This window comes from Oreochromis aureus, linkage group 3 (assembly GCF_013358895.1).
Source record: "Oreochromis aureus strain Israel breed Guangdong linkage group 3, ZZ_aureus, whole genome shotgun sequence".
Taxonomy (NCBI): Eukaryota; Metazoa; Chordata; class Actinopteri; order Cichliformes; family Cichlidae; genus Oreochromis; species Oreochromis aureus.
This window is the reverse complement of record NC_052944.1, coordinates 32,709,679-32,723,478: the sequence shown is the minus strand read 5'-3', so window position 1 is coordinate 32,723,478 and position 13,800 is coordinate 32,709,679. Positions and strand designations below refer to the sequence as shown.

At 39.2% G+C, this 13,800-nt stretch overlaps 2 long non-coding RNA genes across 4 annotated transcripts; one reads left to right on the top strand and one right to left on the bottom strand.

The window, feature by feature from the left end:
- The first annotated feature begins 6,275 nt into the window (after positions 1–6,275).
- Positions 6,276–9,201, top strand: LOC120438979. 3 transcript variants are annotated; one of them, XR_005612298.1, is made up of 3 exons: positions 6,276–6,430; positions 6,867–6,922; positions 8,482–9,201. It is a non-coding gene; the product is annotated as an uncharacterized LOC120438979 (long non-coding RNA). The 3 variants fall into 3 exon arrangements; XR_005612299.1 differs by having other exon boundaries at positions 6,864–6,922; XR_005612300.1 differs by having other exon boundaries at positions 6,864–6,922; positions 8,485–8,503.
- Positions 9,202–11,047: 1,846 nt separating this feature from the next.
- On the bottom strand, positions 11,048–13,136 carry LOC120438942. The gene is made up of 5 exons (XR_005612268.1): positions 13,038–13,136; positions 12,374–12,535; positions 12,000–12,124; positions 11,794–11,895; positions 11,048–11,652 (listed from the first exon to the last, which is right to left on the bottom strand). It is a non-coding gene; the product is annotated as an uncharacterized LOC120438942 (long non-coding RNA).
- Between the last annotated feature and the right edge of the window lie 664 nt (positions 13,137–13,800).

Here is a 13,800-nt window from a genome sequence, read left to right as displayed (position 1 = left end):
TTAAGCCCTGTGTGTTCTCCTGCCTGTTGCCGGTTCGTCTGCGTTCCACGGTGTTCTGTTCCTCTGTCTGTGTCTCTCTGCCCCGCACCCCGTTTCTTATGCTCTCAGGTTTGTCATTTAGTTTTCCCAGTTTAGGTTTCTCCAGTCATTTGTCATTCCTCACTGTCTGTTTTGTCTCTCCGTTACTGGTAAATAAACGTCACTAGCATTATCAATCTACTGCCTGCATTTTGGGTCCTTTCTCCTTCCACCACACGGCTCACCTCGGCAGCTGTGACATTAATGATACTGCATTATATTACTGTAACTGGAAACCTAAAAACTCACGCATGCAAACTGACTATTGTTAAAGAATAAATATATATTCTTAGTGCTTATTTTCTGTTTATATTGTTTTATGTAGGCCATTATATTAAAAAGGCCACTTTTTAGTCATAAAGTGCGTAAAAGGTCGTAGCTGGCTGAGCAAGACAGGAAACTGTGCAGAATGAGCAGAATTGTGCAGAGCTGCAGAGAACAGGATGTGGACAGGAAGTGGAACTAGGCAGAGGGTAGCACACGTAGGCTGTGTTCCAATTCAGGGTATGCACGCTTGAAGTACGCATTTCAAGTGCGAGTACGTCACCGCCACGCGACGACGGCTGTCCCAATTCAAAGTGTACTTCAAATGCATACTCCAAATGCGCCGTCGATTTCCCCAAATATCAAGTGTGGTCCGGTGCATGCTTCGTGGTCCCATATATCCCACAATCCATAGCGCGGCGGTGGGTGTGGATAATTTTGCCGCAAAATACGGCAGAAGGAGCGGTCGAAGAGTGAACTGTCAAAAGTAAGTACTGAATATGATGTCACTTATTTATGTGCGAATGTTTAAGAACATTAAAACATTACTGTTGGCCACATGTCGGGAAAGTTATGTGACATTAGTGATGTTTGTACTTTCAGTGGTAACTTGGTTTTAAAGCCTCTACTTCTAAATATATATACATATATATATAGTTGACCTTAATCTTACAGAGAATCTGATGATTTTATGGATAATTAAAGTCAGTCATAAATCCACAAACACAACAAGCTGAAAGTCAGTGATGCTGCTCGGTTTGCAGTCCTGAATATCACGGCACAAGCAGGATTCACTGCACTGTTAATGTTAGCTATGTTATATTGCTGCCTCTGTTCGGTGGTGTCGAGCCAAACGGACTTTAACGTGTGTTTGAACGAGCTGACGGTTCACTCGTTAAGCTGAAAGAAAGATGCTTTAATCACAGGAGTCACACATGTGTCCACTGTAGCATCTGGGAACTCTTCTTGTTTAGCACTCGTAATAACACAAACACTAAATCCTCCTTCTCTTGTGCTGTTTTGTAGCAGTGTATACACCTGAGACTGTCACCTGTCTGTCTGTCCTGCACTCTCTCTCTGTTTCTTTCTCTCTGATTGTGGAATAAAAGTATGAACATGTATTTATAAGTTACACTTGTGTTTGAATCCTGCAGCTTATCACACATTTGATTTCCATGTGTGACAACTGCAAGTGTCCAGAGTGAGGACAGACTGAGGGACCCACTGCTGCACATCATCTGTGAGGCTTTGCACCCTGATGATCCACCAGGACAAACTCAGCAGTGTGTGAGGAAGAGGAGGAGGAAGAGCCAGCAGCAGCTGACAGATGGAGAGAATAGACAGACTGTTCCTGTTTGTGAAGGACTGCTAGGAAAGTTTCAACTAACTAATTGTCTGTCCTGAATCAGTCTTATTAGGTAATGTTCAAATAATGTTATCATCCCAGTGTTTTCAGTGTGGGAGAAAGTACTCAGGGCCTTCAAGTTACACACTATGAAAGGCAGCAACAAGTTTAATGTTCAGAAACCTAAAGTATGTATCAGCAGCAGAATGGAGCTAAAAATAAATGTTTGTTTCAGTTCTATGAAGCTTTGAGTATTTTGGATTAGTAGCACTGCTGTGTTTGTTGCATCATATTGCTGTAATTGTTTATATGCTTTATATATTCTGAGGTAAGTTGATCTATAGTGTTACATCATATTCTATAAGGATGTTATGTGTTTGTATACTTTCTGCCCAGTTTGACCCATTTAGCAGAAGTTGGCCTGTTTAAGGCTCTGATATCTATTCTGTATGACTTAAAGCAGTTATGACATGGTCTGATTTTCTCACCCAATAAAGGAATATTTAATATATCAGTCTGATCCTCATTCTATCAGAAACAGTTTTCACAGCTTGTACATTTTGTTTTTACACATATATATAAGCATTGAGCCAAATGTAATAATGCCAACATATTAAAAGAACAATATTTGTCTCTTATATATAATACATGTGTATACACACTGTCAAAGATACTTGTCTTTGAGTGAAGATTTAAGGTGATAGGATATTTAAATAAATGCAACTTGAATCTTTGACCCAGAGTTCAAGCTCACTGCTGTAATATATTCTGTAATATATATATATATATATATATATATATATATATATATATATATATATATACTAATCTGACAATAGATATAATATTGTCCATATTATATTAACATTACCACAGTGAGATGACTTTAGTCTCATGAATAACATTAGCTAATTGTTATTTACTAACTAATCTTGAAATGACTGTTCAGTACAGAAATGAAGCCCAACTATCATGTTTTACAGTCCTGTGGTCTCAACTAATCAAAGTGATGTCATGACAAAAATGAATGACCAACAAAACATTTTTTCTCCTTCATTTCTGTCACACAAAGCTGTATGAAACATTTCTTGCGGTTAGTATCATGGTTGCTAGGCAACCTGAACAACGCGACGAAGGCTAGACCGTCCCATTTCACAAGCCTCTCACTTCCGCACTTCTCGTACTTATAGGGGCGACCGTGGCTCAAGAGTTGGGAGTTCGCCTTGTAATCGGAAGGTTGCCGGTTCGAGCCCCGGCTCAGACAGTCTCGGTCGTTGTGTCCTTGGGCAAGACACTTCACCCGTTGCCTACTGGTGGTGGTCAGAGGGCCCGGTGGCGCCAGTGTCCGGCAGCCTCGCCTCTGTCAGTGCGCCCCAGGGTGGCTGTGGCTACAAAGTAGCTTGCCATCACCAATGTGTGAATATGGGTGAATGACTGGATATGTAAAGCGCTTTGGGGTCCTTAGTGACTACAAAAGCGCTATATAAATACAGACCATTTACTATTTTATAGTACGCACCGTACGTAGTGCGCGTACTTCAAGCGTGCAGATCCTGAATTGGGACACAGCCGTAATCACTCCACCAGCACACACACACACACGAAGTAAGGCGAGGTGAAGAAGTTGTTTTTATCGAAACTGTGTGACTATGTGTGACGTGTGAACCTAAAATAACAGACCTATATTATACGAATCCAGCTTAATGCTTCAGATCTGCAGAGGGTTTAGTCTTGTGCACATTCCTTTCCAGAAAGTAATGATTGAATAAAATAATTATAAATACTTGACCACTCTGAGTCGTGTTTTCTCTGTCCAGTAAAAGAATAAAAAGAACGGGATTTGATACTATTTACAAGAAAACATCACTTTTCATTTCATTTTCATTTCTACTGAAACATTTGTGAGCCATAAGGTATTCTTACTCATGCACAAGATTAATACAATTGTCTCACTAACATGCTTGATCACCAGGAAAAGATGCACAATGAAACAGATGCACAACACCAAAGAGACAGGAATGTGCAACACGTTCTCACTCCCAACTCGTCAAATGTGTGACGCATGGTCAGGCTCCCTCTGCTTCACTTATGGACGCGCAGGGTACCCCCCTCGCGTCGAGAATTGACGTGCAGGGTCCTCCTATTGAATACTATACTGATCCCTAAACGTTGTTTATTGACGACAAGAGATTGCCGCGGAAGAGCCTGTTGTTCGTATATTTATACATTTCCGAAATCACATTGTAGTGACGTGTACTGAACACAATATATTATATAATGTAAACAACTACCTGAGAAACAGCAGATACAGCAGCTAAATTAATTATAGGCCATTACTTTTGTATCGTTTATTGCATTTATGGAGGGAGAGGTGTATGCTGGGTAATGGCACAGCTAGCGACACGGTGACTTTATTCACCCGCTTCGGATGTTCAGTCCATCAGGCGTTATTAGCAGAAATCAGTCCCATAGATGTGGGCCATCTCCACCTGCTAGATTGTTCAGAAGGTTGTTATCATCCATCCAGATGGAGGATCACTAACAGGAGCGTGGAAGACTCCAGGATCCACTCTGGCTGGAATCCGGTGGATACAGCAGTGTTACAGGTGAGACCATTTAAACAGACAGCATTTATAGAATGACTATTAAAAGTCAGCGAGTGTCAATAATGTTAATGTGCTTATGTTAGTAATACACGGAGTGCTAATATAACAGCTTTAAGATGCATTTGTAGATATTATTACGTGTTTTACCGTCTTTATGGTGCTAGCTTAAAGTTACGGTGTAAACGTTAGCTTATATTGTAGTAAAGCTGTTACTGTTTAAACGATGTTAGGACAGAAATATTAGCTTCTGTCATGACTGATGAAGTTACTAGTTAATAAAGTTTCCAGTAAAGTGTTTAATCGCAGCCACAGATTGACAGTAAATATCTCGATTAGCTTCAATGCATCTGTTATAAATATGTGCAAGTTTCAGTGCTTCGTTTAAACTGTATGATACTTATACTGACCCAGGGTCAGTGTAAAATACAATCCTAGCTGTGTGAACAAAGCCTGGCTCCTTTAACCCTGCATGACAAACCTCAGGATGCAGGTTATTATTACTCTTTCCTGCTGGCACACCTGTCACACCTGAGAGTCAGCTAGAAGCTTACAGTGACGTGGACATCATGCAAAGACTGCCAGACTCTGTAATACTGTAAATGATCAGTGACTCAGGTTAACACTAAACTTTAAACGGTACCTCTGTGTCTCTGTGTGTGCTGAACATTTAGGATTGAGTCAGGCTGCATTGACTGTGGGACTTTTCTGTGTTAAAAGCAGGTTGAAGATGGCTCAGAAACATTTGAAGATTAAAATTTAGCATTGTGGCTGCTGGTGGTTTGTAAAGCTTCTACTCAGCTGTATTTTTGTTACTAATTTATGTTTGTTGTTGTTTAACACAGATTTCAGAAGAGCAAAGATGAGCACTGTTGCTTAATCCTTAATAGTTTAACTGGATTGGAAATCAAAAAAATCCAGATTCTTCTTCCACAGAAGTTTCATTTGTCAGTGTGGGACTGCTGAGTCACCTGAAGAACTCATTTCATTCTCCACGATGTTGATTTACAGAAATGTTTCACAGGAACTGATTCCTCCCAAAGGGTGAACTAGTGTGTTTCCATAGATTATCTCTGTATGAATGTACTTCTTAAATGAAGGCAAGTGTTTGTCCTGTTTTGTTCCTCAGGTACAGTATGTGATATTAAGGGCAGGCGGTCATCACTGGGGAAGACAAGAAGCAGACGCGTTCCAAGAGGGAGCTGCAGTGAGGACACAGCCTGGTCACTGAGGTCAGAGGTCAGAATCTGAAACAGCTCAGGTTTATATTCTAGGGGTTATAAAAAATTGAAATGTATTTATAAAGAAACCTTTAAATAATATTTCAAATAATAGTCATAATTATGATTATTATTAGAAATATCAAACATTTAAGTGGATTTTCTGTTACACGTATTGTCTTAGCCCTGCGATAACTGGCAGCCTGTCTTTGTCCTGTATCAGCTGGGATAGGCTTCATCCTCCCGTGACCTTGAATTGGATACATGAATTATATTGAATTGTATTCCAATTATGTTTTTTACAAACTCAAGGTATCCAATCAAAATGTAAGTAATAATGTTAAAAATGGGAAAGCAGAAATAAGTGTGACATGAATGTAAATGTGTGAGCTGACATAGAGGACAGCTACATGTAGTCTGAAAAACCTTTGTTGTCAAGTTTGCAGGTCCATCAGCACGAGACATTCTTACATAGAAGAGAGTGTTAAAGTCTCTAACTCAGTGAAGCATTATTGGTCCCGTCTGTTTGGATAAATATAGTAAACTGATGTTTGTCCATTTATTGACACATTTTCTTAAGTGCTTATCCAGTTCAGGATCACAGTGGAGCTGCAGCTGGATATGTTCAGTAAAGAAACCTTACAAAAGTTAACATAAACCTGCATCTCTGTACGTTGTTGTCCACAGGATGAGAAAATCAAACTGGAAGACTGTGGAATATGTTAATAAATGTTTGTGTGTTTATGCCTGTGTCTTTCACAGGAGGTGCTGAAAGGTTTCCCTAATAGTTCCTGGTGAATCAAAGCAGGACCATAAAGGTTGCTGGACTGCATGATGGCCTTACCCCTGAGCAGTCATCTTGTTAAAGGACCAACCAGTTAGAAGCTGTTTTCAAAGTAGCTGAGCAGATTTCATCTCAAGTAAGCGATTAACTGTTTGTTTGTTTGTTCTGCCACTTAAAGAGCATTTAACGACGTCTTTTGAGTGTCCAGTTGAATTAATTCTACTGGCTCTCATGGTCATTTGTGATTATGGACATATTTTTCATGTTCATCCAGCTATTTAGTAAATTCTATCTATTTAGTAATATCTGTCAGCTATAAAATGTAATATAAATATAAAAATATCTAAATATCTCCTGCTCCTTATATTTTAATGATGTAAGACCAGACGTCTGTTATCGTGTTACATTAGTATTCCTCACATATCAATGAGATGCTGTACAGTACAATCCTACAGATACAGCAGAGGGATAACAGCGGCTATTCAACATCGTTACACAACACAGTCGAGCTGCATGATGCAGACAAAGTGACTAAATCATCTTTTTGTGGTCTATTGTCTTCAAACCAGCAGACAAAGCCGATGGCAGAAGATGTTTGGAGAAGAACTTCAGGCCGTGGACTGAAAAGGTATTTTTTTCTTGTTATCAAAAGACATTTGGAGTGACGGCTTCTACAACTGTGCTGATGTAAAGCTTACAGTCTAAGAAGCCACAGTGTTGATATTCAATTCAATTCAATTCAATTTTATTTATATAGCGCCAAATCACAACAAAGTCGCCTCAAGAGAAAAGCTCACTAGTTTGAATTTATTTACAATCATAGTTTTTGTAAATTCTGACTGTAAACAGCTTTTACAGCTTTGATATTGTTTGACATTCGATGTCAGGTGATGGTATTTAATTTAAAGGTTTCTATGTCCCAATGAGCCATTTACACTGACCAGTGTCAGTTTAACTGTAACACATTCATTATTTAGATCCAACATTTCTAAGAGAAATAACTGAATGTAAAGGAGCTTGGAAAGAAAAGCGTCTGGACTTCTTTAAGTTGCTTGAAGACGTTTCACCTCTCATCCGAGAAGCTTCTTCAGTTCTAAGGTCACTTAGACCTTCAGGTCTAAGGCCACTGTGAGCGACCATCTTTGAACAGAGGCGGTGGTTTACGACACCAACTGTCTGCCATCTATAATCCAGTTTTGAGTTCCCTCCCCAGACGCCTTAACGCCCACTCACATCCTGGGCCATCTGACCTCAGGAATTCACATGACAAGGTGGGGCCAGGTTTCACAATGAGCTCACCCGAAACCCTGGCTGATTAGGTCCCACACCCGCTTTCACACCTTGGCGCATGTGATTAGAGGATCACCAGGGGGTCCTTTGTCCCTCATTGGGGGGATACTCCCACTGGGTTTAAATCTGGGACTCTCGGCCTTTTGACCTTAGAACTGAAGAAGCTTCTCGGATGAGAGGTGAAACGTCTTCAAGCAACTTAAAGAAGTCCAGACGCTTTTCTTTCCAAGCTCCTTTGACTACAATGACCTGGATGACTGAGAACCTTCACAGACAACTGAATGTAAAAAATGGCAGCCCTCAGGCCAGGTTTATAGCGATATATGCATGCATTATGAAATTTATGTATCCCAGATCATTTTTATTCATCTAGTCATGGCAGACCCACCCCTTCCTCCCAAGTTAACTGCAACCCAAAAGAACTAGTGGGGCTATTTACACACTCACAACCAGTGTGGGGTAAAAAGAGCCACTAAAAACCTGTCAGCCTGCACAGCTACAGATGTGCTAAAAGCTATAAGAGTTAGAAGCTCTGCTTATGGAGAAACTTTCTAAGCCTAACAGGGGACGGGTACTCCTGCCCAAATAACATGATATAACCCCACATACAGCCCAGCCATAAAGTGAACCAAGTCATTTGGTTAAAGACAGCATGGGAGCAAATGCCAGCCTGCACCAACCTGACATTTCTTCCTCCTGAATTAAATGAATGAATGGATGAAAGTTAAATGACTACAAACCTAAAGCCACTAGTTCCCACACTGGAGTTCCCTGACACTGTGTTAGCTGTACTGAGCTTGTATCAACAGTTGTAACAGGCCAAGCTACGTGAGACACTGCATTGAACGATTGTTTCTATCTTAATGGTTTCAGCTCATATGTTCTTTTTCCTTTCAGTAGATCAAAGCAGCTCGTGCTCTGTCTGCTTCCATTCTGATGGCAAGAAGAAGAAGAAGAAGAAGACTTCAGCGCAGTGAGGTTCATGGTCTCAGTGGACAGTCATGGTCACATACTGCATGTGGTTTTAAAAGCAACATGTCTGTTCACCACAACAATGGAGATGTGTAATATTAGTGCAGCTACGGTTTGTTCTTGAACATCAGTTCTGTTTTCTACTTTGACCACTTAGACCAAAAAAGTGTTGTTTTCAGATTCTTTCTTTTAAATCTATAAAGCACCTGTTCATTTTTTATTACAGTTAGTTTAACATAAATAGTTGTGTTTCCTTTATGGTGTATTAATGCTTACACTACACTGTGCACATCTACATTAGAGACATTTCTGTTACCTATTCATGAGACTGGGCTGCTTGACTACAATTTGGAAATGGATGCAAAATCGTGCTATTGTTTGTTATTTAATATGATTCAATTCAATTCAATAAAACTTTATTGATCCTGAAGGTTGACCTCGAGGGAAATTTGGGTTAAGGCCAACACAGGACGTGTCTGACTAAGCAAAGATTAATCCGAGCCCATTTCTACCTGTCTCTACTGTTTCAACTGTAACTGTCAGGATATATATTTATTCCAGCTCTCATAGGGCAAAGGAATGACTCAGACGTGTCAAATGTTCTTTGACTTGATAAACAATTTGAAGTTCACAATTTTCTTACAAATAAAACTATAATGACAAACATGAACAGCTGTGGTTATTTCAGAGACATGATTTTTTTGAATGTGTTCACGTTTAGACAGTGTGCATCTGTATGCTGAAACTGTGATGGTGAACCTGAGGTGATGGTCAGCAGAAGGCAAATATATATAAATATAAAACAATATTGAAGTAATGTCTTTACCCTGTGCAGCGTGTGGACGCTGTGCACACAATCACCTTATTCACCGTAGTAAACATGCACCGCTAGCTCACGTGACTGACTGTCTCCATGGTTACATTGTATATTATTAGCTATGTAAACAGCTTCCAAAGATACCGCCATAGCTCTCTGCAGCTGTAACACTTTCACGCTTTGCAAGTCATTTCACGTTTTTGATAGTTATGAAGACAGAATATGTTTTTAAAGTCATGCTAGGCGGTTGCTACGGTGGTTGCTGTGGACTAGGGTGGACCGCGCGTCCGATTCCTGTTATTAGCTGTCCGCCGTAGGAAGGCTGCGTTCCATTTAGAAGTAGCAACAGTCTGCCGTAACTCGAACTCAAACCCCGCTTTGTTCTGTAATTAAAGGGCTTTTACAGCCGTTCATGACACACACGCACACACACACATAAAGCACTTTGCCTCACCATGAGAATGCAACTTTACTAAAACCTTTAAAGTATCTGATATAAGATAGAAAAATGAAGCAACCAGAGATTTAATGATGAAGACTCTGGGTTCTGTAGTTCACGTTTTACAGTCCTGAATGACTCAGTGCATATCCATATAATTTATTGAAGAGGAGTTTAGAATGCACTTTAAATTTAGACTGTTGCTGTTTAATTTTTCACATTGTTACTGTGTTATGTCATGATAAGGTTTACCTGCTGGGGGTTTGATGGATCAGCTGGACAATACAGTCAAAGACAGACTTCATTCATCATATGCAAGAATCCTAGTTGGATTTTTGTTTTCACTCATATTTTAGAACCAAATATTGAAAACAACTCTGACAGACTGGATACCTGGTCAGGGTGTACATTACCTTGTACTCAAGCATCCCAGGACAGAGCCCTGCCCCACCATGAGCCTGGGTGGATACGTGGTTATAATATAAAATGACTGATACTGAATTTGAATATTTCATGAAAATCAAATTATAATATGAATTCCTAGGTGTTTGTTATATCCAGCAAGAGTAATATGTCAGACATATGTCTGAATTGCTAACCCTAACCCTAGCTCAACAGACCACAATGCTGTGGTCTCTCAGCATTATTACATGCTGTGAACATAAGTAGCTTTGATCACAGTTTATGTTGTAAAAGGAATATTAAAAAAAGATCTACATTGTGATATTATTTCTTCCAAACTGACCAGAAACATGCTTGTCAGACTCTCACAGCACAGGATCAGACTCACTGTGCATGACGGCTCAGGCCAATAATGTCTGTTAGATTGTCAGTTGTTTAGTGCTTCTGTACAATTAGGGTCACCATCTCTATTTCAGTATAATTAATATGCAGAAAACACTAAAAGTTGATTGTCTTCCAATATTCTAGCATAATTAAAAAAACTTTGACTTTGTAAGTACATATTGGTACAGTCCTAATGCCAATATGATTCTTCATAACGCCTGCTTTGAAATACTGAGCTTTAAAATTTACCTGATGAAAGATAATTTACAGTGGCAGTCTGTCAGGATAATTCTGACTATAAGATCACTGTATTAATCTGAATCCTTCTGAAATGTGCTGTGAATGAATGCTGATGCAACTCACTGTGGGAAAGCTGTTAATAAATGAATCTGTGACACATGCAACACATTCACAGAGGAAGAGGACACAAAGGGAGGACACGCAGAGACTGTGTTAAAGTCAGAAATCCAAACCTTTAGTCAAAAACAGGCGGCGGCTACAAACAGGAAGACAAGCAGTCCATTAAACAGTCTACAGGGTCAAACATACACAGAATTCAAACAGCAGTAAAAAATAACTGGACACTGAAAAACTTAAAGCAATGTGTGATGCAATAAAAGGAAGCAGTGCAGTATATTCACTGAATTATCATCAATTACAAAAGAGAAAAACGACGATTTCTAAAGTTTGTTTTCTAAATGTAGGAGTGTGGCTGGTAAAGATGGAAACATACAGAATGTAAACTGTGTGAGTTTGTTGAACTTTGTTAGTAACAAATGAGGTAAAAAACAAACAACCCAAAACAGACAAAACACAGAAAGAGGCTCTCAGTATTCATTAATAATTAGAAAGCATCTAAACATTCTGGTCGTGGATTTTTACAGTCTTAGTTCCGCTCGCTGTCATCATTATAATCATCATGATCAATGGCGAGGTCCTGAGGTGGGCGGAGCTGTCTCTGGTGATGTCACCATGAAGGAACAGCATCTGGCCTGTGTTGGTGAAACATCCCAGTACTGGTTTAGTTTCCTCTCCAGCTGTTTGACATTTGACACTTCAACATTAAGGGGAAGAAGAAGAAACAGCGTTAGGTCAGGTGACCACATGGTTTCTAAAAAACTGACAGGAAGTAACCAGACTGTTAGAAATGGATATAATGTGTTTATAGTTACTGTAGTTAGGTAACTCTACTTACCAAAAGCAAAGCTGCTGAATGTTGCAGGAACATGCTCATGTGTGGTGGTCATTCAGTACTGCTCCGGCAGGTTACACAGTCCAAGACTGATATACTGCCCATCTGAGAGTTTGAAAACACACATGCAAAAATTTAATTGTGTTACAGTCAAAGTTGGATGTTCGTTTTCTTCCTTTAAAAATGTTTGTGTATTTGAAAGCACTAACATTTAGGGATGACTCGGATCGTCTCTCTCTAAGAGTGTCTCCTTTAAAGGGGAGACAAGTGTATCCACTGATCCACGTCACTTTACCTGGATGATGACTCCTCTCTCCCTCACCCAGAAACACTCCTAAAATAACCAAGCAAATAAATAATACCGAAGATTTACTCACATTACAAAAACATCAAAAACATCTCCCTTTGATTCCATTCCTCCATTCCTGCTAAACATCAGGCAACAAATGTCTCAGTAAATCACAGTAAAATGTAAAGCACATATTTTCTCTGCTTTGTCTAACCTCTGCAGAGCCTCTGTCAAGAAAAACATATCTGTAAGCATAAAACAAATACACATTTCATAACACGTCACTGGACAAACCTCAGTCAGTTGATTTCCTCTGTGCAGTGCAGACAAGCATCAGTCAGCAAGTCAAGGTGGTGAGATGGACTCGTGTCCTTTGTGACTCTGCTAGTTCTTCTGAGGAAACACCACCGTCTCTCCACACCGTCACCATCTGTGAGCACAAACTGCCGCTCTGCTCTGTCAGCATGTAGGAAATCAGATATCACACACACAAGGGTGAAGAAACATTAGGGCTCAACTTTGGATACTTTAGATCTAAACAGATCAAACTAGCTCTTAGTCTCAGCAATCAGACAAACAATGATACCAAACTGATTCTGTATGAATACAATATAGTATTTTCAATACAGGTGTCAAATCAATGTATTAAAACTAATACAGATATATGTATATATATTTTTGCTAAATTAGTTTAAATTAAATTAGATATATATATATATATATATATATATATATATATATATTTTTTTTTTTTTTTTTCATTTAACAATTGCAACTGAAAGAAATTAAATATTGAACCAAAATATATTGTCACATTCTGCATTCTCAAATACAAATTTCACAAAGTAAATTTTTGATTAACAGAAAAATATGAATTACAAAAAGTAATTGTATATTATTAAAATATTATGCAACCATGACCAAACTCAGAATCATCATTACAGTATTGTGGACTTACTGCTTGTATAATAGTGATAAACTTCAGGGGAGATCATGATGACAGAAAACTGTAAACAACACTCTGAAGTCAAGCTGCTTTTCTTGTTTCTGTGACCTCAACACGCTGACAGACTTGAAGTTGCTAAAGATTTTAAAAGTGATAATTACAGGAAGAAACTTCTCTTTTCATCCGTTTAATCAAACATTTGATGCCTCAGCTGTCTCAGTCCTAAAGCGTTCTGCAACTACAACTAACCTGAGGAGGCTTGGATTTGGCTGCAGGTGCTCCTGTACATCCTTCTCAGCAGCACACATGTGGCTACCATTTAATCACACTTCTTCCTGAGCTTTGCTTCATCACAAGACTAAAGGTGGCATCCCGTGTCACAGTCTTATCATCATCCAATTGGAGAAGAAACATTTATGGTCATCCTGGTTTTGTTTTCTGATCCTGCAAAAAGACCGAGGACAACAAAGCCCAGAGAACACGAGATACACAACATCCAACATTCAGACTCAACAGCCTCCATAAATGAAGAGCACCAGGTTGGTCCAGTTATACTAGATATAAGCATACTTCACATTACTGTGTATGAATAATAATCAAGAGACAAACTTTGAAGATGCACAGCATGGTGTCCCATCATCAGTCTGTAAACAAATATCCACCAGGCTTCTTTGTTGGCAGAGGTGATGATTCTCCCATCAGGGATCAGTAGAGTGAATTAACCTGTGGTATAAGCAGCAGTCACTGAAATATTACTGTTTCAGATAAGAAATCT